This window comes from Rattus norvegicus, chromosome 11 (assembly GCF_036323735.1).
Source record: "Rattus norvegicus strain BN/NHsdMcwi chromosome 11, GRCr8, whole genome shotgun sequence".
NCBI classification, from domain to species: Eukaryota; Metazoa; Chordata; class Mammalia; order Rodentia; family Muridae; genus Rattus; species Rattus norvegicus.
This window is the reverse complement of record NC_086029.1, coordinates 22,560,848-22,585,080: the sequence shown is the minus strand read 5'-3', so window position 1 is coordinate 22,585,080 and position 24,233 is coordinate 22,560,848. Positions and strand designations below refer to the sequence as shown.

The following is a 24,233-nucleotide window of genomic DNA, read 5'->3' as shown; positions in this document are numbered from 1 at the left end:
AGTTAGCCTGTGACTACGCGACCTGGGGTAACCATAGTAACCTAGTTAGCCTGTGACTACGCGACCTGGGGTAACCATAGTAACCTAGTTAGCATGTGACTACGCGACCTGGGGTAACCATAGTAACCTAGTTAGGGTGTGACTACACGACCTGGAGTAACCATAGTAACCTAGTTAGCTTGTAACTACACAACCTGGAGTAACTATAAAATCTAGAAAAGAAAGAAGAGACCATTTTCAATGGAAGAAGATGGAAGTTGAAAGAAAAACAGAGTGTAGTAGCAGGATGTAAGAAATCTGAAAGATCAAATGGGAAATAGCTTATAAATGGGGAGAGAGATGAGTATAGAAGAGAGGGGAAGGTGATAACTGTACAGATGTCTGAAAATCATACAAACCCACACTATTAGCTACTTAAAATAGCTATAGTGCATGTAAGTTGATGTCTAAATATACATGTGCACATATATTTTAAATGAAAGCTTTATTATGTAAAAGTTTAAATGAAAATTTTCCATCTGGGTTGACAAAGCCATAGACCATCTAACAATAAGCCCAACATTAGGCACGGGAAGCCACTTTTGAGATATTAGTCATGGTTGTCCAAGATTTTCTTGTCAGTATGTAACGGAATAATTTCTATAGCTGAATAGATCACACACTTTAAGCACAGGGCCTAGAAAATCTTGAGCTGGTATTGATCTGAAAACTTCCCCCTTGAGGACTGGCTTTCATACCAGAAGGTACAATGAAAACTTCCCAGTTAGGTAAGCAACCAACAGTTACTCGCAACGATGACGTCAATGGTCAAGAAAAAAATGATATAATATAACTCTTAAGAGTGCAGTGGCGGCACAGATACCTGGGAATAACCAACAGTTCTCTAACTGGGCTTAAGATTCACTCATCAAGAAGCAAATCATACCAGGTACTAGAAACCTAGTTAACTAGCCAGGGTTAAAGATGTCATGGATCTAGGAAAGAGCCTACACATGCCACTTTCAAAACCAGCATAATCCCTAACTACAGTCTGAGGAATTGTCCCTGTAACCACAGACAATCCTAGTCTCACAGTAAGCAGAAATAGAGCTGATGCCCAGTGAGACCTAATAGGTTGTTTCAGTATAAATTAATTTTTATAAATGTGGGCAGACTCATGTGTAAACTTACAATTAGGCTTACAACCATGTTTTCCTACATTAAAAAGATGTATCCCTGTTGTGGTAAAAAAAAAAAAAAAATGCCGATCCCGGCCCGCAGCAGCTCTCTGCTCCCAGACCCGGTGAGAGAGAGACCCAACCGCCTGGTCAGGTGGGCACTCCTGAGGCTGCAGAGCGGAAGAGACCACCAACACTGCTCACCCCTGCCCACATCCCTGGCCCAAGAGGAAACTGTATAAGGCCTCTGGGCTCCCGTGGGGGAGGGCCCAGGAGCGGCAGGACCCCTGTGCCTGAGACACCACCAGAACCAGAAGGAAACAGACCGGATAAACAGTTCTCTGCACCCAAATCCCGTGGGAGGGAGAGCTGAACCTACAGAGAGGCAGACAAGCCTGGGAAACCAGAAGAGACTGCTCCCTGCACACACATTTCGGACGCCAGAGGAAAAAGCCAAAGACCATCTGGAACCCTGGTGCACTGAAGCTCCCAGAAACGGCGGCACAGGTCTTCCTGGTTGCTGCCGCTGCAGAGGGCCCCTGGGCAGCACCCCACGAGCGAACTTGAGCCTCAGGACCACAGGTAAGACCAAATTTTCTGCTGCAAGAAAGCTGCCTGGTGAACTCAAGACACAGGCCCACAGGAACAGCTGAAGACCTGTAGAGAGGAAAAACTACACGCCCGAAAGCAGAACACTCTGTCCCCATAACTAACTGAAAGAGAGGAAAACAGGTCTACAGCACTCCTGACACACAGGCTTATAGGACAGTCTAGCCACTGTCAGAAATAGCAGAACAAAGTAACACTAGAGATAATCTGATGGCGAGAGGCAAGCGCAGGAACCCAAGCAACAGAAACCAAGACTACATGCCATCATCGGAGTCCAATTCTCCCACCAAAACAAACATGGAATATCCAAACACACCAGAAAAGCAAGATCTAGTTTCAAAATCATATTTGATCATGATGCTGGAGGACTTCAAGAAAGACATGAACACACTTAGGGAAACACAGGAAAACATTAATAAACAAGTAGAAGCCTACAGAGAGGAATCGCAAAAATCCCTGAAAGAATTCCAGGAAAACACAATCAAACAGTTGAAGGAATTAAAAATGGAAATAGAAGCAATCAAGGAAGAACACATGGAAACAACCCTGGATATAGAAAACCAAAAGAAGAGACAAGGAGCTGTAGATACAAGCTTCACCAACAGAATACAAGAGATGGAAGAGAGAATCTCAGGAGCAGAAGATTCCATAGAAATCATTGACTCAACTGTCAAAGATAATGTAAAGCGGAAAAAGCTACTGGTCCAAAACATACAGGAAATCCAGGACTCAATGAGAAGATCAAACCTAAGGATAATAGGTATAGAAGAGAGTGAAGACTCCCAGCTCAAAGGACCAGTAAATATCTTCAACAAAATCATAGAAGAAAACTTCCCTAACCTAAAAAAAGAGATACCCATAGACAAACAAGAAGCCTACAGAACTCCAAATAGATTGGACCAGAAAAGAAACACCTCCCGTCACATAATTGTCAAAATACCAAACGCACAAAATAAAGAAAGAATATTAAAAGCAGTAAGGGAAAAAGGTCAAGTAACATATAAAGGGAGACCTATCAGAATCACACCAGACTTCTCGCCAGAAACTATGAAGGCCAGAAGATCCTGGACTGATGTCATACAGACCCTAAGAGAACACAAATGCCAGCCCAGGTTACTGTATCCAGCAAAACTCTCAATTAACATTGATGGAGAAACCAAGATATTCCATGACAAAACCAAATTTACACAATATCTTTCTACAAATCCAGCACTACACAGGATAATAAAGGGTAAAGACCAACATAAGGTGGCAAGCTATACCCTAGAAGAAGCAAGAAACTAATCGTCTTGGCAACAAAACAAAGAGAATGAAAGCACACAAACATAACCTCACATCCAAATATGAATATAACGGGAAGCAATAATCACTATTTCTTAATATCTCTCAATATCAATGGCCTCAACTCCCCAATAAAAAGACATAGATTAACAAACTGGATACGCAACGAGGACCCTGCATTCTGCTGCCTACAGGAAACACACCTCAGAGACAAAGACAGACGCTACCTCAGAGTGAAAGGCTGGAAAACAACTTTCCAAGCAAATGGTCAGAAGAAGCAAGCTGGAGTAGCCATTCTAATATCAAATAAAATCAATTTCCAACTAAAAGTCATCAAAAAAGATAAGGAAGGACACTTCATATTCATCAAAGGAAAAATCAACCAAGATGAACTCTCAATCCTAAATATCTATGCCCCAAATACAAGGGCACCTACATACGTAACAGAAACCTTACTAAAGCTCAAAACACACATTGCACCTCACACAATAATAGTGGGAGATTTCCACACCCAACTCTCATCAATGGACAGATCATGGAAACAAATTAAACAGTGATGTTGACAGACTAAGAGAAGTCATGAGCCAAATGGACTTAACGGATATTTATAGAACATTCTATCCTAAAGCAAAAGGATATACCTTCTTCTCAGCTCCTCATGGTACTTTCTCCAAAATTGACCATATAATTGGTCAAAAAACGGGCCTCAACAGGTACAGAAAGATAGAAATAATCCTATGCGTGCTATCGGACCACCACGGCCTAAAACTGGTCTTCAAAAACAATAAGGGAAGAATGCCCACATATACGTGGAAATTGAACAATGCTCTCTACTCAATGATAACCTGGTCAAGGAAGAAATAAAGAAATTAAAAACTTTTTACAATTTAATGAAAATGAAGATACAACATACTCAAACTTATGGGACACAATGAAAGCTGTGCTAAGAGGAAATCTCATAGCGCTGAGTGCCTGCAGAAAGAAACAGGAAAGAGCATATGTAAGCAGCTTGACAGCACACCTAAAAGCTCTAGAACAAAAAGAAGCAAATACACCCAGGAGGAGTAGAAGGCAGGAAATAATCAAACTCAGAGCTGAAATCAACCAAGTAGAAACAAAAAGGACCATAGAAAGAATCAACAGAACCAAAAGTTGGTTCTTTGAGAAAATCAACAAGATAGATAAACCCTTAGCCAGACTAACGAGAGGACACAGAGAGTGTGTCCAAATTAACAAAATCAGAAATGAAAAGGGAGACATAACTACAGATTCGGAGGAAATTCAAAAAATCATCAGATCTTACTATAAAAACCTATATTCAACAAAATTTGAAAATCTTCAGGAAATGGACAATTTCCTAGACAGATACCAGGTATCGAAGTTAAATCAGGAACAGATAAACCAGTTAAACAACCCCATAACTCCTAAGGAAATAGAAGTAGTCATTAAAGGTCTCCCAACCAAAAAGAGCCCAGGTCCAGACGGGTTTAGTGCAGAATTCTATCAAACCTTTATAGAAGACCTCATACCAATATTATCCAAACTATTCCACAAAATTGAAACAGATGGAGCCCTACCGAATTCCTTCTACGAAGCCACAATTACTCTTATACCTAAACCACACAAAGACCCAACAAAGAAAGAGAACTTCAGACCAATTTCCCTTATGAATATCGACGCAAAAATACTCAATAAAATTCTGGCAAACCGAATTCAAGAGCACATCAAAACAATCATCCACCATGATCAAGTAGGCTTCATCCCAGGCATGCAGGAATGGTTTAATATACGGAAAACCATCAACGTGATCCATTATATAAACAAACTGAAAGAACAGAACCACATGATCATTTCATTAGATGCTGAGAAAGCATTTGACAAAATTCAACACCCCTTCAGGATAAAAGTCCTGGAAAGAATAGGAATTCAAGGCCCATACCTAAACATAGTAAAAGCCATATACAGCAAACCAGTTGCTAACATTAAACTAAATGGAGAGAAACTTGAAGCAATCCCACTAAAATCAGGGACTAGACAAGGCTGCCCACTCTCTCCCTACTTATTCAATATAGTTCTTGAAGTTCTAGCCAGAGCAATCAGACAACAAAAGGAGATCAAGGGGATACAGATCGGAAAAGAAGAGGTCAAAATATCACTATTTGCAGATGACATGATAGTATATTTAAGTGATCCCAAAAGTTCCACCAGAGAACTACTAAAGCTGATAAACAACTTCAGCAAAGTGGCTGGGTATAAAATTAACTCAAATAAATCAGTTGCCTTCCTCTATACAAAAGAGAAACAAGCCGAGAAAGAAATTAGGGAAACGACACCCTTCATAATAGACCCAAATAATATAAAGTACCTCGGTGTGACTTTAACCAAGCAAGTAAAAGATCTGTACAATAAGAACTTCAAGACACTGAGGAAAGAAATTGAAGAAGACCTCAGAAGATGGAAAGATCTCCCATGCTCATGGATTGGCAGGATTAATATAGTAAAAATGGCCATTTTACCAAAAGCAATCTACAGATTCAATGCAATGCCCATCAAAATACCAATCCAATTCTTCAAAGAGTTAGACAGAACAATTTGCAAATTCATCTGGAATAACAAAAAACCCAGGATAGCTAAAGCTATCCTCAACAATAAAAGGACTTCAGGGGGAATCACTATCCCTGAACTCAAGCAGTATTACAGAGCAATAGTGATAAAAACTGCATGGTATTGGTACAGAGACAGACAGATAGACCAATGGAATAGAATTGAAGACCCAGAAATGAACCCACACACCTATGGTCACTTGATTTTTGACAAAGGAGCCAAAACCATCCAGTGGAAAAAAGATAGCATTTTCAGCAAATGGTGCTGGTTCAACTGGAGGTCAACATGTAGAAGAATGAAGATCGATCCATGCTTATCACCCTGTACAAAGCTTAAGTCCAAGTGGATCAAGGACCTCCACATCAAACCAGACACACTCAAACTAATAGAAGAAAAACTAGGGAAGCATCTGGAACACATGGGCACTGGAAAAAATTTCCTGAACAAAACACCAATGGCTTATGCTCTAAGATCAAGAATCGACAAATGGGATCTCATAAAACTGCAAAGCTTCTGTAAGGCAGAGGACACTGTGGTTAGGACAAAACGGCAACCAACAGATTGGGAAAAGATCTTTACCAATCCTACAACAGATAGAGGCCTTATATCCAAAATATACAAAGAACTCAAGAAGTTAGACCGCAGGGAAACAAATAACCCTATTAAAAAATGGGTTTCAGAGCTAAACAAAGAATTCACAGCTGAGGAATGCCAAATGGCTGAGAAACACCTAAAGAAATGTTCAACATCTTTAGTCATAAGGGAAATGCAAATCAAAACAACCCTGAGATTTCACCTCACACCAGTGAGAATGGCTAAGATCAAAAACTCAGGTGACAGCAGATGCTGGCGAGGATGTGGAGAAAGAGGAACACTCCTCCATTGTTGGTGGGATTGCAGACTGTTAAAACCATTCTGGAAATCAGTCTGGAGGTTCCACAGAAAATTGGACATTGAACTGCCTGAGGATCCAGCTATACCTCTCTTGGGCATATACCCAAAAGATGCCTCAACATATAAGAGAGACACGTGCTCCACTATGTTCATCGCAGCCTTATTTATAATAGCCAGAAAATGGAAAGAACCCAGATGCCCTTCAACAGAGGAATTGATACAGAAAATGTGGTACATCTACACAATGGAATATTACTCAGCTATCAAAAACAACGAGTTTATGAAATTCGTAGGCAAATGGTTGGAACTGGAAAATATCATCCTGAGTGAGCTAACCCAATCACAGAAAGACATACATGGTATGCACTCATTGATAAGTGGCTATTAGCCCAAATGCTTGAATTACCCTAGATCCCTAGAACAAACGAAACTCAAGACGGATGATCAAAATGTGAATGCTTCACTCCTTCTTTAAATGAGGAAAAAGAATACCCTTGGCAGGGAAGGGAGAGGCAAAGATTAAAACAGAGACTGAAGGAACACCCATTCAGAGCCTGCCCCACCTGTGGCCCATACATATACAGCCACCCAATTAGACAAGATGGATGAAGCAAAGAAGTGCAGACCGACAGGAGCCGGATGTAGATCGCTCCTGAGAGACACAGCCAGAATACAGCAAATACAGAGGCGAATGCCAGCAGCAAACCACTGAACTGAGAATAGGTCCCCTATTGAAGGAATCAGAGAAAGAACTGGAAGAGCTTGAAGGGGCTCGAGACCCCAAAAGTACAACAATGCCAAGCAACCAGAGCTTCCAGGGACTAAGCCACTACCTAAAGACTATACATGGACTGACCCTGGACTCTGACCCCATAGGTAGCAATGAATATCCTAGTAAGAGCACCAGTGGAAGGGGAAGCCCTGGGTCCTGCTAAGACTGAACCCCCAGTGAACTAGTCTATGGGGGGAGGGCGGCAATGGGGGGAGGGTTGGGAGGGGAACACCCATAAGGAAGGGGAGGGGGGAGGGGGATGTTTGCCCGGAAACCGGGAAAGGGAATAACACTCGAAATGTATATAAGAAATACTCAAGTTAATAAAAAAAAAAGAAAAAAAAATGCCATAACCGGTTCTCTTGAGAACAGCTCCATGCTGGGTTCTCTCTGACCCGGCGTCCACAAGCCCTTCCAACATGGCACCTTGGTGTTCTAGCACTCATGGGGCCAAATAGAACTAACCATAATTTATCTCTAATTAGTATCTTTCCCTGCAGCTCTCTGCTAGCCGTGAACTCTCTGGTTCTAGCTACTAGGCAAAATCAGGGCTCCAGAAGTCCAGCATGGGTGGGCCTATCTCAGCTCCAAATCACCACAGACTCTGCTCAATTCCCAACAACCCAGTGAAATCTATACTCAATAAAATGCTACCCAGCAATCATATATATATATATATATATATATATATATATACATATATATATATATTTAAATTCTCAATCCAGGATATATCCACACAATAAACTCACAACCAATTGATAAGGATATAAACCTCCCACCTAGATAAGATAAATTTGCCTACAGAAATCCGTCCCAACTACCTTGGCAATCCAAAACCACCTGACTCTGGGTCATCCTTCTCCGTCTCCATCTTGATTCTCCCCTGCTTCTTCCTCTCCTCCTAAAATCTCCATTCCTGCCTCCCTTAACTTGTCATTCAATGACAGGCCTAGTTTAATCTTGTCTGCCTTCACCTGCATAATGACATCAACTTACAGATCCCCTACATTTCCTTAACCTTCAGGATTCGGATAATGAATTATCCAAGGCAGACAATATATTTAAGCCCTAATGATGCATCTGGCTTCTGTAGAGATTTACGGTGTTAGTTTTGTCAGTTTAACCCAAGATACAATCACCTAGGAGATACTCACTGAGAAACTGTGTACATCAGGCTAGCTATCCCATGAGCACATCTGTGGAGCTTGTTAGCCTTAATTGATGTAGAAACAACCACCATTAATGATGGGAACACTTTCTGATACCAGTTCATATAAATAGACATACAAGAGGGGGAGCTATACAATATTCCCTTATTCAATTGATTTTTTTATTTTTTTATTGGATATATTTCTTTATTTACATTCAAGTGTTATTCCCTTTCCCGGTTTCCTGTCTATGAGCTCCTATCTCCTCTCGCCCACTCCCCCATAAGGGTGTCCCCCCCAAGCCACCCCCTTTACCACCCTCCCCCCCTATATCCCCTGCACTGGGATTCCTACCTTGGCAGGACTAAGGGCCTCTCCTTCCACTGGTGCCCCAGAAAGGCCATCCTCTGCTACATATGCTGCTGGAGACATGGGTCAGTCCATGTATAGTCTGGGTAGTGGTTTAGTTCCTGGAAGCTCTGGTTGGTTGGCATTGTTGTTATGGGGTTGCAAGCCCCTTCAGCTCTTTCAATCCTTTCTCTAATTCCTCCAACAGGGATCCCACTCTCAGCTCAGTGGTTTGCTGCTAGCATTTGCCTCTATATTTGAATCCAAATTAACAAAATCAGAAATGAAAAGGGAGACATAACAACAGAATCTGAGGAAATTCAAAAAATTATCAGATCCTACTATTCAATTGATCTTAACATTTGACCATGAGTTTGTCTACTCTGTTTCTGTGGCTCAAAATTCCCTCACTAATGACATAACCAACTTCTTCAGGCTTCTAACATGGACTTAAGACTATCAGCTCTTTTGAAATCATCTAGCCTTTTGATACCAGACAGAGACTGCTGAGGTATCCAGTATTGTGGACTAAGAAAATACTGAATTCCCATCCTCCCCAATATGAGTGAGCCATTGCCTACTGTTCTGACATTATGGTGAAAGTTAATCTTATAATTCCATTTTAATATAAATTAATTCTATCTATTCTGTTCTTCTACAGAACTCTAATACATGGCATTTGATTTCACTCCAAGAGATCTGCTCCTATGTGACTATACTTTAAGTCCTTGCACAAGGCTACTGATTCTGTAGATTATCACTGATTTACTGTCAAATATTTTGTTTAACATGAAATATAGTTTTTCACAGCATCTATCCTCCTTATAGAACTTTTACTTTCTACCAGTGACCAAAAGAGAAAAATACCATAGACTATTGAAATAGGAGCCTAGATGAAGGTACAGTGGATTGACTTCATAGAAGTGAATAGAAAGTAACCTGTTGATAAAATTAACCAAAATTCACAAATCAACACCAGCTCTAGATTTGTTGTATCATGGCGTTTTTTGAACTGATTATTTTTAGGCTTACCTTTTCTATGGGATCTATAGCTCAAGAAGCTTAGTAGGAAAAAGCTATACAACCTCTATTCTAATGAAAATCACTTGCTCTTATTAGGGCCAAACTAAAGGGTACTGGCTACTGCTAAACAACTAACTAAAACTTGCAAGTCCAAAGGTCTAGAGGCCATTGGATACCAGTGGAGACTTTAGTTTATTTCTTTTGCTTCTAGTTCTGTTTTGACTCTTGCTTGTTTCCCTACTGCTCTCAACAGAGAGGAAATTAATTTCAAGAATCTGACACTTGTGATCTGAAGCAATTAATACAGTAAGATAGGACTTCTTTCTTTGTTTGGGAAGCTGGTCAAGATGGCACCCTGTTAGTTGCATTCAATAATAAATTTGCTACATTGAGAGGGAGACAGAGACAGAGAGACAGAGAGACAGAAATATTCAGACTTTAATTAAATTTGAAGTAAACAATACATTTCCTTAAATTTTCAAGAAGAGTGAACAATTGATAGGACTCCCTATTTCCTGGTAGAAACAGGAAATAAGGAACTTTTATTTAATGGACCATGGATGTCTCTAAGGCAATAGTACATTATTAGCTCTCGTGGCTGGTTGTGTGGCAATGCCTTATTTAGTCACCTGTGCTTAGATGTCAATATTGTAGTGAGAAGAGGTTTGTCAAGGACAACCACTCTCCAAAATCACTAATATCCTAGAATGCTAAGACTTCATCTATCATACTCTATGTCATTCTCAAGTTATCAGACTTTTGGTGATACTTCTGCAAAGCTTTGTAGAGTAAAAATATACTATATAGTTTATTAAGTAGGGCCATCTTGATTTTAAAAATATTATTATTAAAGAATATGTGTAGAAAACCCAAAGATTACATAGGAAAAATCTTTTTGGTACCTGTTTCTTTTATCATTTTCATAAATGCATCATCACATGAACAAGAGTCACTCCTGTATACGTTTTAGTAGTCTGCTCTGTGTCTTCCAATACCATTGGTTAATGACTTTTTAGCAAACCATTGATCTCAATGTCAGATAACTTTTATAGTGTCCTGAATTCCCAGATTCTTTGATGAAGAGAATACATTTTCCCCATTATAATGGGAGGTAACATTATTTTGATATTATTACATTAATAAGTTATTTTCTGATTCATTCATTGAGCTACTAGAAAATGTACCAAAAGACTCACAATTAATTCATCTGATAGTGTGTCATGTAAATACACATGAGCACGTTTTAATTAAGAAATGGGATAACGTAGAACAAACCTAGTACATAATTGTACTTTTCCCATTAGAATGATTAGCCAATTAAAACATGAGTTACTAAAATTCCCTTCAAATATTACCATCTCAGGTTTACATAGACACATTTTTGTTGTTTTTGTTTTGTTTTGGATTTTGTGGGTTTTTTGCATTGTTTTTTGTTTTGTTTTCACTAAAGAGGAAGCCAGATATATTGCAGTTATTCATATGAATAAATTAGACAGAAGGGATGCATTTCTCAGAAACTCCCGTTAATCTTATTGGTACTTTCATATTCAAAATGCTTTCTGAATTCCCTCCCTCCATTAACATGTTTCTAGCTTGAGAGACATTTCTAAATTTCTTGTAAGTTTCCTCAAAAGTAATCACTACACGCGGCAAAGTTCCTCTCTGCAATCACACCATTCTTCACTCTGCTTCTTAGATTTTTATACTGTGTGAGATTTCGTAATCCCCTGCCTTCTGTACACATCCATTTCTCAGTACCTCCTTAGTCCAATTTCTTCCTCCTAGTTACTGACAATGTTTTTCCTAAGGAATCCATCACTGTGAGATTTTAATCATGGATTAATTTATTTTTCTGCTATATGCACAAGAGCTGAATGTAACTGAACAGTATCCCACAGTAATCACCTGCTTCATAAAGCCTTGGAGCACTGGCTAGGTGACACAATCTGAGTCATCAGGATATGCACAGACTCCCTTTTTTTCCTTCCTTATTCTAGGGAAGATTATAGCTGAATTTTTCTGTTTCCAATGAGCCAAAGCCTGAAATAGAGTATAATGTGTCCATTCTTGTTTGAGAATTATTATAAAGAATAATTAACCCAACACTATGAATGTAAGAAAAATAAATATAATATTTCTTAAGGAAACTTGAAGGGAGAAAGATTAGCCAAATGGGGCTTATAGGCCATATGTATTTAGTTATCTTTATCCAAGACATGAGTCAATGCTTCACATCAGAAGACAGCTTTTCCTCTTCAGGACAGTGTATCCTGACTAAGTTAGACTCTTACCCTACCAGAAAAACTGAAATACTGAAGTCCTCTGTTTTTTTGGACTGTGTTTAAACTGAACAAACTGAACAAACTATTGCTAGGCTATAAAACTTGTGTGATTTTTTAAGAGAATTATAGTCCAAAACCACAGCAAATAAATTTGCAAGTTAGTAATTAATGTTAATGTGTAAATTCTCTAAGATGTGGGAAGCCATTGTCTGATCCTAGTATTAGAGAGATCATGTCTAAAGTAGAGTTAATGACAAGGGACTAATCTAAGAATTATTAATCTCAGAGAATCCCTAACCTCGAAGCCATGAATTAAAGCTCTGGTCCATATCAGGTAGCCATCTTCTATTCAGAAAGGCACTACACTTGGAACCATTCTAAGAAACAATGTGGATAAACAGAAAGGTAACCAAGAAATGTGGGAATCAAAAATGTTTTCTTTGTACAGTAATTGAAATATATGGCAGTCAAGGAAGAAAAATACCGAGTGTGACTGCTCCAGAATGAAGCAAATTCCTTCTGCCACTAGTCATTGAATAGCAGAGTTTGTCATATTCCTTCAAAGACTCTGTTAACAATCTGTTATTGAAAGAGACCATAGAAAGGAAACAGGGGATTGAAAAGGTGCCGTCTTTTGTCCCTTGCCTCCCAGGCACTTTTTGGTACACATTAGTAGATGTGCTCCATGTCTGGTAGATGGTCAGTGTAATAGGTTCTTTATTTTAAACAGTGGGTGCCAGCAGGGAATCCCCCTTTCTGATTGAAAGACCAGCAGTCACAATTAACCAGGATCCCTGAATTCTCTCAGACACTGAGCCACCAACCAGGCAATATATACATGAGCTGGTTTAAGCCTCCCTACACACACACACACACACACACACACACACACACACACACAAGCATATAGCAGAGGACTGTACTGACTGACCTCAGTGGAAGAAGATTCACCTAATCCTCCAGAGACTTGAGACCCAAGGGGAAGGGGTAAAGGGGCAGGGAGGGGGGTGAGGGAGAGCACCCTTTTTGAGGCAAAAGGGAAGGGAATGGGGTAAGGAAATGTGGAGTGGAGCAATGACTAGAATGCAAATAAATAAAATAATTAAGAAAATAAAATAAATGACTGTTTTTTTCCTTTCATAGTCTGATTTATTATCTAAATACCAGTTTCCTCTCTGAGAGGAAATGAGCTATCTCTCTAGACATAACTCACTATTTAAGAGAAATTTCAGCCACTCAGGTCAAGTTTCCCTTCTAATCTAGCTTTTAAACAGAAAGTATGCTCTCTGCGAAATAGACATGCAGACTTCATGTTTGTTTGTTTTGGCATTGTATCTAGTGCAGACGCTGGCTCAGAATTGACCCTGAAATTTGTGTGCAAAATGAATAAAGTATACACTATGGACGTGTGATTGAACTGAAAAAAAATTCATAACATCCCTATAATTCTGCAAAGAGCAAAACAAATATTTCCTCTGAGGAGTCAAAGGACCAAAGCTAAACAGCATTAAATCCTCTGGACCACTGAGGAAGTGAAGCAGAACAACCCTGCTGGATAGCACAATGCATGTCCGTAACCCAACGTCAAGGAGCCTCGGACCTCACTCATTTCCTTTTTGGAAAGCAAGAAAAGGCAATCTATTTCCTGATTTTTTTTTCAGTCTCCAATATTGATTGATCTCCTTCAATTTTAGCCTTGAAATGATAAAAGGGGGGGTGATACACAGACAAAGAGCTGGCTGTAAATATTTAGGTAGAGAACATTCATCAGTGTGAGCAGCTGTGGACAAAAAGCATCAAGGAATAGCTCCCCAATATCCAAGTATCATTCCCAGCTCTAATGAAAATGAGACGATTAGAACTAAGGCTCTTGCTCGCTTCAAGTCACAATTCATCACTCTGTCAAAGACAATAAAATGCCACATCTCTAATCTTTCCTGTTAACCATAATGGAGGCCAAGCAATTACACTGTTGCAGCAAATTGGCAAGAATTAAAGAAGGAATTAACGGGAATTTTTTTCTGTTCCAGTAAATGGTATCATTCATATTTTAAATCTGATAAATATTAAGTGCATTAGTCATAAATACTTCTTATTAGGCACATTTTTGTTCTTAAGGTTTTAGCGAGTTTTTAAAATATATATGGAAGCAGCAAATCAATTAATAACACCGAAGTTGACAATTAAAATAACAACCAATGAATATTTTAGGTGAGATGAAAAGTAAAAAAAAAAATCAAATATTTTGTAAAAAAAAAAAGATGGAGAACACGTTAATTCTAAAACTTCTCAAAACACTTTAAGAATTCCTATTCTATCAATAGTAGGTATCTATGCACATAGAAGAGAAAATTGTACCCCATGTGAAGTGATCTAATTAAATGTAAAGCACATTTTCCAAATGACCTTTGAAAATCTCAGCTGTTAGCACCAGAACAAAATATAGAAAGGTAGAACACAGTCTTTCTCTGATGGTACAAAAGTTAACTATGAACTTTTAAGTTCCAGGCTGATATCTGAAAATAAGGAGTAACGATGCCCAATCTAGAGACATCTAAAAAACACCCCTAGCTGAACAGGAAAAATCACAAGATATAATAATGATTTTGTATGTGTGGTGAGAAAAAAATCAGGTATTCTATTTAAGAAATTTCAAGGATTTTTAGAAGATCTTTATCAGAAACACAGAACAATAACCAAATAAATAATTATTAAGCACAATCCCTCCAAGCCCCTCTCAGAGAGGAAACTGGTATTTAGAAAATAAATCAGACTGAAAGAAACAATGGAGAACAATTATTTTCCATTTTTAATTAATTATTTTGTTTATTTACATTCTAGTTATTGCCCCTGCTCTCGCCCCCCCTTTCCTCACACCATCCCCCCCTTACCTCCAAGATGGTGATCCCCCCACGCCCCACTGGCTCCTTCCTACCCCCGTTTCCTGGGGCTTCAAGACTCTGGAGGGTTAGTTACATCTTCTCCCAAAGGCCAGACAAGGCAGTCCTCTGCTATGTGCTGGGGGTGAGGGTGAGGGTGAGGGTGAGGGTGGGGACTCAGACCGGCTTGTGTTTATTGCTTGATTGGTGTCTCGCTGTCTGAGACAATTCAGGGATTCTGGTTAGTTGAGAGTGCTGATCTTCCTATGGGGTCGCTCTCACCTTCAGCTTCTTCAATTCTTCTCCTAACTTCCCCCATAGGGGTCACCGACTTCGGTCCAATTGTTGGGTGTAAGTATCTGCATCTGTCTCAGTCTGCTGACGGTAGGGCCTCTCAGAGGACAGCCATGCCAGGTTCCCTTCTGTAAAGCCATTATATCATCATAATAGTGTCAGGCCTTGGTGATTCGGCCCCCTGTGAGATGGATCCAAGGTTGGGGAGGTCACTGGACTACCTTTCCTCCAGTCTCTTCTCCAGTTCTTGTCCCTGAAGTTCTTTTGAACAGGCACAATTCTGGGTCAGAAATTTTGACCTTGTATTGATAATTTCATCCCTCCCTCGGGCTGTGTCTATTTATCTACTGGAGATGGACTCTTTGAGTTCCCTCTCCCTACTGTTGGGTATTTTGGCTAAGGTCACCCCCATTGATTCTTGAGAGTCTCTCATCTCCCAGGTTTCTCAGACTTTCTAGAGGGTTATCGTACCTCTCACCCCCAGAAACTGCATATTTTCATTCATTCTCCTGGCCCTCTAGGCATTTATTTTCTTATATCCCTTGACATTGCCTGGAAGTTTCCATCCTGGTATGTGCCAATGGGAAGACTGGCTTTCTTATTTTGTTTGGCAGCTTCATATAAATTCATTAAGTTTCACTATTCAGTTTTACCCTCATCAGCATCACTTCTCCTTCCACTCTTTTTCTTACAGGAAACCAATCTGTATGGGGAAGGGCTAGTGAATCCAGGCTTTCTGCCCTGTATTCTCTCCTCTGGATGCTGGATGCTTTCTGCTTTCACTGTAAAAATCAGTGAACTCAAATCTCCTTTCTGTCCCATTCTTCCTTAATTTTTCTGCTATTCTTGATTTAGGCCTTGTTAGGTCTTGGCTATATGAGTACATTTGCTCTATAGTCAACCAAGTACTCCCCTTCATTCTCTGAAATGGGAACTCATTAGCTACCAGTATCAACCCCTGTATCCTTCAAGAATCACAAAGAAGCATTCCTGTCTACCCTGCCTACCCTTACCACTAACTAAGGTATGTCTTGTCTGTCTATAATATAGATAGATAGATATAAATATCTACTTATAAATATATTATCTATCATCTAGATAGGTATCTAGCTATCATATATCATATATCATTATGAACATCTTTATCATCTATATCGATCCTGTTTATCATCTATCTATATCTATAATCTAGATAGCTATCATTCATAGATAGGTAGAAAGATAGAATCTATCACTACCTAAGTATTTATCATCTATCTATATCTATCACCTACCTACCTATTTATCTAACTATCTATGCATGTATGAGTCATCTAACTCTCTTTGCCTTTCCTCCACTCCCTTCCTCCCTCCCTTCACTGTCCTATACAGATGCTGTATGTGTTGGTAATAGATACTCTACTTGCTTCTGTTGGTAAATATGCACCATATGTTACAGTCTTCCTATATTCATCCCAAAAGTCATAAAGCCACACACTTTAGCTATAATTATGGACAGGTTGTAGGAAGAGAAGCACTTTCTTGGCAGGTAAAGGACACACAGAAAACTCTCCTAAGTGCTGTATCATTAGATTCCTAACTTCATTAAAAATATGCATAGAAACCCAATGTTAGTGGAGTGTATGTACAAAGAAGAAGGATGATATTCATTTCCGCAGACTGAAAAAAGTATGGGGAAGAGGTTCAATTGGTCTATTAGTAATAAACAGACTTTCCAAAAGGTGAAAAGGCAAATATTAAAAATCAAAGATTTAGTAATATCTATAACAACGTTGAGTGATTGATGAAACAAAGGTATCCAAGGATTCTCTCTGATCAAATGACCAATGTGGCACTCAGATGTCATTGTCATCTTATTCAGTATTGAAAGTCATACTTTTCTATACCATATGCAGTGACTGAGCACAGTAAAGGTATAAACACCTAGAAATACTGGACTGACATGGTCATTCTTCACCCTAGAGAACCTTTCCAGATGAGGTGAGGCTTGGTGAAGTCTCCTTTGCTATTTACATGATCTAACTTTGCCTTTTTAAGATTATTTACTCATAAAACAAATTTTCATTACCACCTTGCAACTCCAGCCCCATCTCACCAAAGGGATTGCAGAAATAAGACATAAGAAATTAAGTCACCTCCTTCTCCCTCAGAAGAACAACGGTATCAACCAACCAGATCCCCATTTCCCAGAGCTCCCAGAGACTAAACCACCAACCAAAGAGTACTCATGGAGGGACCCATGGCTCCAGCCACATATGTAGCAGAGGATGGCCTTGATGGACATCAATGGGAGGAGAGGCCCTTGGTCCTGTGAAGGCTCAATGTCCCAGTGTAGGGAAATGCCAGGGTGGGGAGGTGGGAGTAGGTGGGTGGGTAGGGGAGCACCTTCACAGAAGCAGGGGGAGAGGGGATAATATAGGGGGTTTCCAGAGAGGAAAGTGGGAAAAGAGATAACATTTGAGACGTAAATAAATAAAATGTCCAATGAAAAAGAAAGAAATTAGGTCATCAACTAGGGGTGAATTACTCAGCAATCATCAAACAATGGTGACATCATTGCTACATGTCAGGTTGAGACTTTGGTCTCAATTTTGTCCAATGAAGCAGCAACTGCTGATTTGAAGCTGGAAGATTTATAAGTGAATTATAGGATAAATTGGTACAGCTATCAGTCATTCTGATTCAAGGAGGAAATACTATATATAATGATAAAGGGATGTTATGAATATGACCAAGAGTCATTAATTCCCTATTTTGGAAGATGATCAGTTGCTAAATTAATGAGGAATTAAATGATTGACAAGTGTCTTTCTTTGACCATCCACAATGAAGCTCCTGCCCTATTTCCTGCAGAATCGTGTAGAAAAACACATTAAAAACGAACAATCTAGATCTTTTAGAACAAGTAGTTCAATGCCCAAGAACAAACAAGAACAACAAAATGTCTAATGATAGAAAAACAAAGTCTGACATCTGCTTGTGACTACTTGAAATGCTGAAATATAATATATATATATAATATATATAACCCAAAGAGAGATAAGTCTATCATACTGGTGACAGGAGTTTCCTGTAGTAAGCATGCAGATGTACTTTTAAAGGAGGGGTCTTCTGTAGTGAGTGCCCACACTCCAGTGTTTGCCTCACTTGTAGAGAACAGTTCTTCCAAAGACATGCTGCATTTGGTCTCTGAGTGAGATACAGATGGAAACTTGCACAGCTTCGCTTGGTGTAGAACAATCAATGAGCAAACGGATTCCAAGGCAACCTGCTCTATTGCTGAAAGCCATACAAAATCTGCCCCACTCTTTTCTCTGTCCAAACATGTTCTCTCTTCCCTTAGCAAGCACTGATCCCCAGTAAGCATCTTGAACTTCACATTCCAACTACTGTTATTGGTGATACCAGATGATGATTCAAATAATTCAAAGAGAAATTATGGTGCAAGACTGAACACATGGTAAGAAAGTATTTGTGATGATTTTTGTCAAGGAATCAGTTAAGAAAATAGTTTGGGAGGTGACTTATCTTGCATTTCTGAAAAATACAATTTCTGTCATCTATAAAATCTGTCAAATTATTCAAGTATGAAGACAAAATGGTGTCGGGGGCGGGAGCAGGTCACATGAATGTCTATGTGTGAACCTGTGTGTGTAGAGGTCACATGTGATATGTGTCTGTGGGGATTTATGAATGTGGAGCCAGAGCTCACCAGCAGGCATCTTCCTCAGTCGCTCTCCATCTTCTTCTTTCGAGACAAAGCTTCTCCCAGAGCCTGGAGATTGTGTGCTTGTTAGAGTGCATAAGAATCAGCCCCAAGAACTACCTTCTTCACTTCTTCATTGTTAGGGTTATAGGCACATACCTCACTCATCTTTATATGCGAGTTCTAGGTACCCAAGTTCATATCTTTGTGCTTGTGTAGCGATCACTGTATAAACTGAGTCATGTCCCCAAACTCCAAACACTATTCGTTTCAGTTAGCATTGAAGTTTTCCATATCCTTTATTCATTGTTAAGACACTCATTCCGAGGTATATGGCCTCTGCTGTACTTTAGTGAAGTGAGATAACATTCATGTTCCTAAAATAAATATTGCATATGAACCGAGAAGGATACAACATTTGTAGATCAAAATAAAGCTAGACTATTATTTAGTAGCTACTGAATACCAATACATTATTTGGGGCTAAAGGAAAAAAGCTATAAAATCAGAAAAATCTCCTAAAGTAGTGAAAGTGGAAAGAAACATTTTGTAGATTCCTATGTTGGTTGTAATTTTTTTCTTATAAGGTACCAGAGAAATGTAGCTTCTGAAAGAAACCGTTTGTTCTCCCTACAGCATTGAGAACTGGACAGTATGGTGAACACTAAAGCCTGGCGGAAGGTGTGGCTCACAGACGTAAAAGTGGGATCGTGACGCAGTGGGTTATATCTATAGCAAGGAAGCATAAAGCTCCCAGGAGAAAAAGAGCTGCTTTAAAACCTCGAACTCTACTTCTATAATCCTAAGTCTGTCAGATGAAGCCCAATGTCTAAAAGACTTACAAATACCCAAAATAATAGTGCCAGCTGAGAGTCCAGTGTTCAGACCTGAGTATATGGGAACCTATGGCCCTCCTATAATAACCTGACATTACAGCCTCATGAGCATGGCTCTGAGGGTGGAAACACTTCCATGCATGTATGTCTATCTGCCTGACCCTTGGATCCACAAAGTAACAAGAAAGAACCTGCTCCTAAGAATTGTCCTCTGTCCTGCACATGGGGGCCATCACACGCACATGTATGCAGAGATACACATGAGTTTACCAATACAACGTGGTCAGCCTTGAAAGCATACACACATAGATAACAAAAGCAGATTCAGAAAGTTTATGTCTATATTTTTACATCTATACATGTGCTGCAATAGTGTTCGCAGTAAAAGAAACTATCAATTAAGGACAGGGGGAGGGAACAAGGGAGGAACTGAGGCCAGAAGGGAAACAGGAAGTGATGCAATTATATTTCAATTAAAATATTTAAATAAAATATTAAAAAAACAATAACACCAATTAAACGAATGGAAAATGTTAAACAAAACTTCATGAAAATGAGAAAGTGGTAGCTGATGAGAAAAGAGCATGAAAAGAATGTGTGGATCTTAAGCCTTGTGAACAAAAGGAAGAAAGGAAAAAATACTCTTCATGTTGACTCGGATAAGAATTATGATGAACATCTGGATTTCCCCAGGTGGAGGCCTTTTTTATGATGCCATAGTTTCAGCTTGGGAATTGAGAAAGGGTGGGAAGCAAGAAAATCCTCCTAACTTCTGCATTTTTTCGTTTTGTAAAAAATAAATATTTTTTTTAAAAAAATCTAAAGAATGTGGAGATGTGGGAAAGTTGAGGAGCATGCCAAAACATCTTTAGATGATGTATAAAAGATTCCCTGAATGAACTCTACATCTCTTTCACATGGGGGTTATGAAGTAAGAGCAGTAAGGGACCTGAACCCTTACGTCTTTCAGTGCTTAGACTTCAATACCTAAATGTCATTTTAAAGATTCTGGGTGCTTTTTTTTTTTTATTCTGTCAAGTACTTTAAATTATGATCTGCTCTCTTAAACACCTGCTCACTTGTAATACTCTTGAAAATAGCTCATTGTTAAACACCCAAGCTAACTTAGACTCTCTTAACAGGTTAAACACTGGCACTTAACTCCTGAAGCATATTAGCTACAAATTGAACATTAGTAAAAAGCACTCAAGGCTATTTAAGGCTTTAGTGACTCTTATAAAGGTATGTTATTTGCAATCAGATATGGTTTTATTAGCTATTATGGAAGTAACTACGGAGCAGTATTTCTAATTGGTATAAAAAATATTTCTCTTAGGTCAGGGGCTGAATCTAAGCAAAGGTTCAAATTAAAGTAAAAGGATCCTCTTAACCTTTGGGACCATTTTTTGTCTGTATTATTAATCTAGGAAAAAGCAGGTTTCTGGAAAGCATGTTGTATTTACCTGGACTTTCCCATCAGTACTCAGGTTTCTGGCAGGTACCTGTCCATACACCGGCACATGAACTGCTCCCACTGCTGGAGTAAGTGGACATCTGTTTCCACCCTGGGCTCCTGACAGCAACTGCATTACCACTTACCTTTCTAATTCCCCACCCTGCTGCCCAGAGATGAGTTTTAAACGCCCAGGGCTCAAGGTGAAGAGATTGAAGCTAAGGCGAAGAGTTATCCCAATTTCCAATGAATTTGTATTGTTAACAATTTAACTTTTCAAAGGATTTTGTGCTAAAGCAATCAACCCTCTGCTGGAGCTGGGCAGCACATGAGACCGAGATGGCTGAATCAATATGTGGAAACCTGACTGACAACTTGGGTAATTTGATGCAGGATTTGGGACAACAAGTGGAGATAAATTACTTAACACAGTTGGGAACCAAAATTGTGTTCAGAAGGAGAGACATGTTTTCCTGAGAGGAGTGAGGAGAATTGTACTGACAGGAATGTGATGGACACAAACAGAACACTTACAGACATTATCCCATATGCAGCTGTGTGCGTTCTGATAGTTATTCCTCGATTGTCTTTGTAGGGGATGGGGGAAGTGTGCTAAAATATGTAAATCGGCAACGGTATCATGCTTTCTCTTACAATAACATAACTATAGACAGTTGGGACTGAAATATTAGGAAAACACCATTTTGTGGAGGGAAAACTGAAATACATAAAAGTCATATTTTGACCAAAACATGAAAGAATAGTTTTAGAACTCAACATGATTTTTAATAACTTGAACTAAATTTTTATTGAAGATTGAAATTTTAACAAATGTGTAGTTGCATTTTTAACATATTTAACTTACCTTGACTGTAAACTAATATCTCACTCTAAAAAAACTACATTTTGGTTATTTTCTGTGTCTGTGTTTCTCTCTCACTGTCTCTGTTTGTTGTCTGCCCCCCCCCACGTGTGTGCATATGTGTGTGCATGCGTGTGTGTGTGTGTGTGTGTGTGTACAAGTGACATATCAATCCTGTAGACATCACAGGACAACTTGGGAGACTGGGCATATCTCTTCCACTATGTAGGGTACAGAATTGAACTCAGGTTGTCATGTTTACTGACAAACACCTACACCTTTTCTTACAGCATCCTCACATGGGCCTCTACGTGTATTATTCTGAATATTCTCTCGTTATAGAACCTATGACTTATAGATTGAGCATCCTGATCAACCCTAGAGATTGAGAGATGGGCAGGGTAATGAGGACACAGAGAAAGCCAAGCTTAATTATACTGACTGTGTCATTATCACTACCAATCAGGAGGAGATTTTTCCTATGCTTGCATGCATCATGAGAAAGGGGAGTTTTGCTCTATAGAGTTGCTTTCTTAAGGGTTTAACAGAGAAAGGCAAATGTCTTTCAGGATTGGCGAGTTTGCTTCATAGCCCTGGAGTGGTTTCCTTTTTGAACAGAGTCTCTGCATACCTTTGAAAAGCTTTCCTCGGTATGGTTGGAAGCTGCCATATTTGTGGGATTAGAAGCACTCTGAGCTATGTCTGTCAAATACTGCTTCTCAAGCAGAAAGAAAAAATATGGGATTCAGTTATGACGGACTTGGGTAGTTACACATCCAAAGCTCCGTCTTGCTTCTGTTTCAGCTTTATAGTTAAGAATTATCACAATTGTGTTTGTTTTCATCAACCTGTATTGTATTTGTGGAAAATGGAGTTACATGAACCATTGCAATAAAGAATTTATAAGGCTCTAACTCAGTGGTAAAGCACTTGCTTTGAGTACAATAAGTTATGTTCAAACTCGAGTAGTGGCAAAACAAACAAAACTGGAGAGTTTATAAAAAACGGAAAGAATGACTACTCCAAAACTACATATTCTAGTTATCCCAAATAAGCATTCAAAATGATGGACAAGAGGTAGTATGTATGTATGTATGTATGTATGTATGTATGTATGTATGTATATACATATATAAAAAACAGTGGGGGCAGTTGTGCCTCTGACTCTTTTGCCTGTTCTTGGGTCGCTTTTCCTCCTATTGGGTGCCTTTTTCAGCCTTAAGGAGAACTTTTCCCTTGTCTTACTGTATCTTGTTTTTTCAAATTTGAATATTATCTCTTAGAAGTTTGCTATTTTCTGAAGGGAAAACAAGGGAAGTTTATTTGAGAGAGAGGGGAGTGGAAAGAAGGAAAACTGTGATCAGGCTATATTGTATGAGAGATGAATCAATTTTTAATAAATAAAAGAGAAAATGAATGCATCCTAGCAAACTAATCAATATAGCTTCATTAGGCGACTAGAATACCATATGCCATTGATCTCTCATGCTATATATTGCAGTTATGATTTAATAGTGATGTTGGTTAGATGACTCAGTGGTTAAAGTTGTCTGCCGGGGTTGGGGATTTAGCTCAGTGTTAGAGCGCTTGCTTAGGAAGCGCAAGGCCCTGGGTTCGGTCCCCAGCTCCGGAAAAAAAAGAACCAAAAAAATAAATAAATAAAGTTGTCTGCCATTAACCGTACTAACCTGAGTTCTTTCCTGATATGGTAGAGAGAATAAAATCCCATAAGTTGTCCTCTGACCACATAGGTACCCACACACGTACATATACACAAATAAATCAATAAATCAATACAGGCAGGTGTAAATGATATGCAGAACCCAAGTCAGCCAAGCCTGGCAGGGTTTTGCAGACCCACTTACTTTTATTTTTTTTCTCCACACTGGAGGATTATACAATTAATTATGATTACATTCTATCTGCCTACAAGACTGTCTTGGTGTATACTTCAAAGGCATGCATAAAGGATATGGAAATGAGCTCTATTCCTCTCTTACAGATAGGAAACAATCACTCCGATAAAAAAAAAAAAAAAGTCTGTGTTTGACAGCCTGAGGCTAACCACAGGTACGAACTATG

The 24,233-nt window shown here is 39.1% G+C and overlaps 2 long non-coding RNA genes across 4 annotated transcripts in view; one reads left to right on the top strand and one right to left on the bottom strand.

Moving 5' to 3' along the window:
* Window positions 1–24,233, bottom strand: part of LOC102550021 (uncharacterized) — a 140,119-nt gene that overhangs the window by 91,188 nt on the left and 24,698 nt on the right. The window contains exons 1-2 of one of the 3 annotated variants that reach the window (XR_010055993.1): window positions 15,283–15,406; window positions 8,823–9,067 (exon numbers count right to left, since the gene is read on the bottom strand). The exons of 1 other annotated variant lie outside the window; for it this stretch is intronic. This is a non-coding gene — a long non-coding RNA (uncharacterized LOC102550021). Of the gene's footprint in view, window positions 1–8,822; window positions 9,068–15,282; window positions 15,416–24,233 lie in introns of those variants that run through there. One more of the 3 variants, XR_010055994.1, reaches the window with a different exon arrangement.
* LOC102549956 (uncharacterized) lies at window positions 15,503–20,351 on the top strand. The gene is made up of 3 exons (XR_358079.5): window positions 15,503–16,318; window positions 18,638–18,754; window positions 19,637–20,351. It is a non-coding gene; the product is annotated as an uncharacterized LOC102549956 (long non-coding RNA).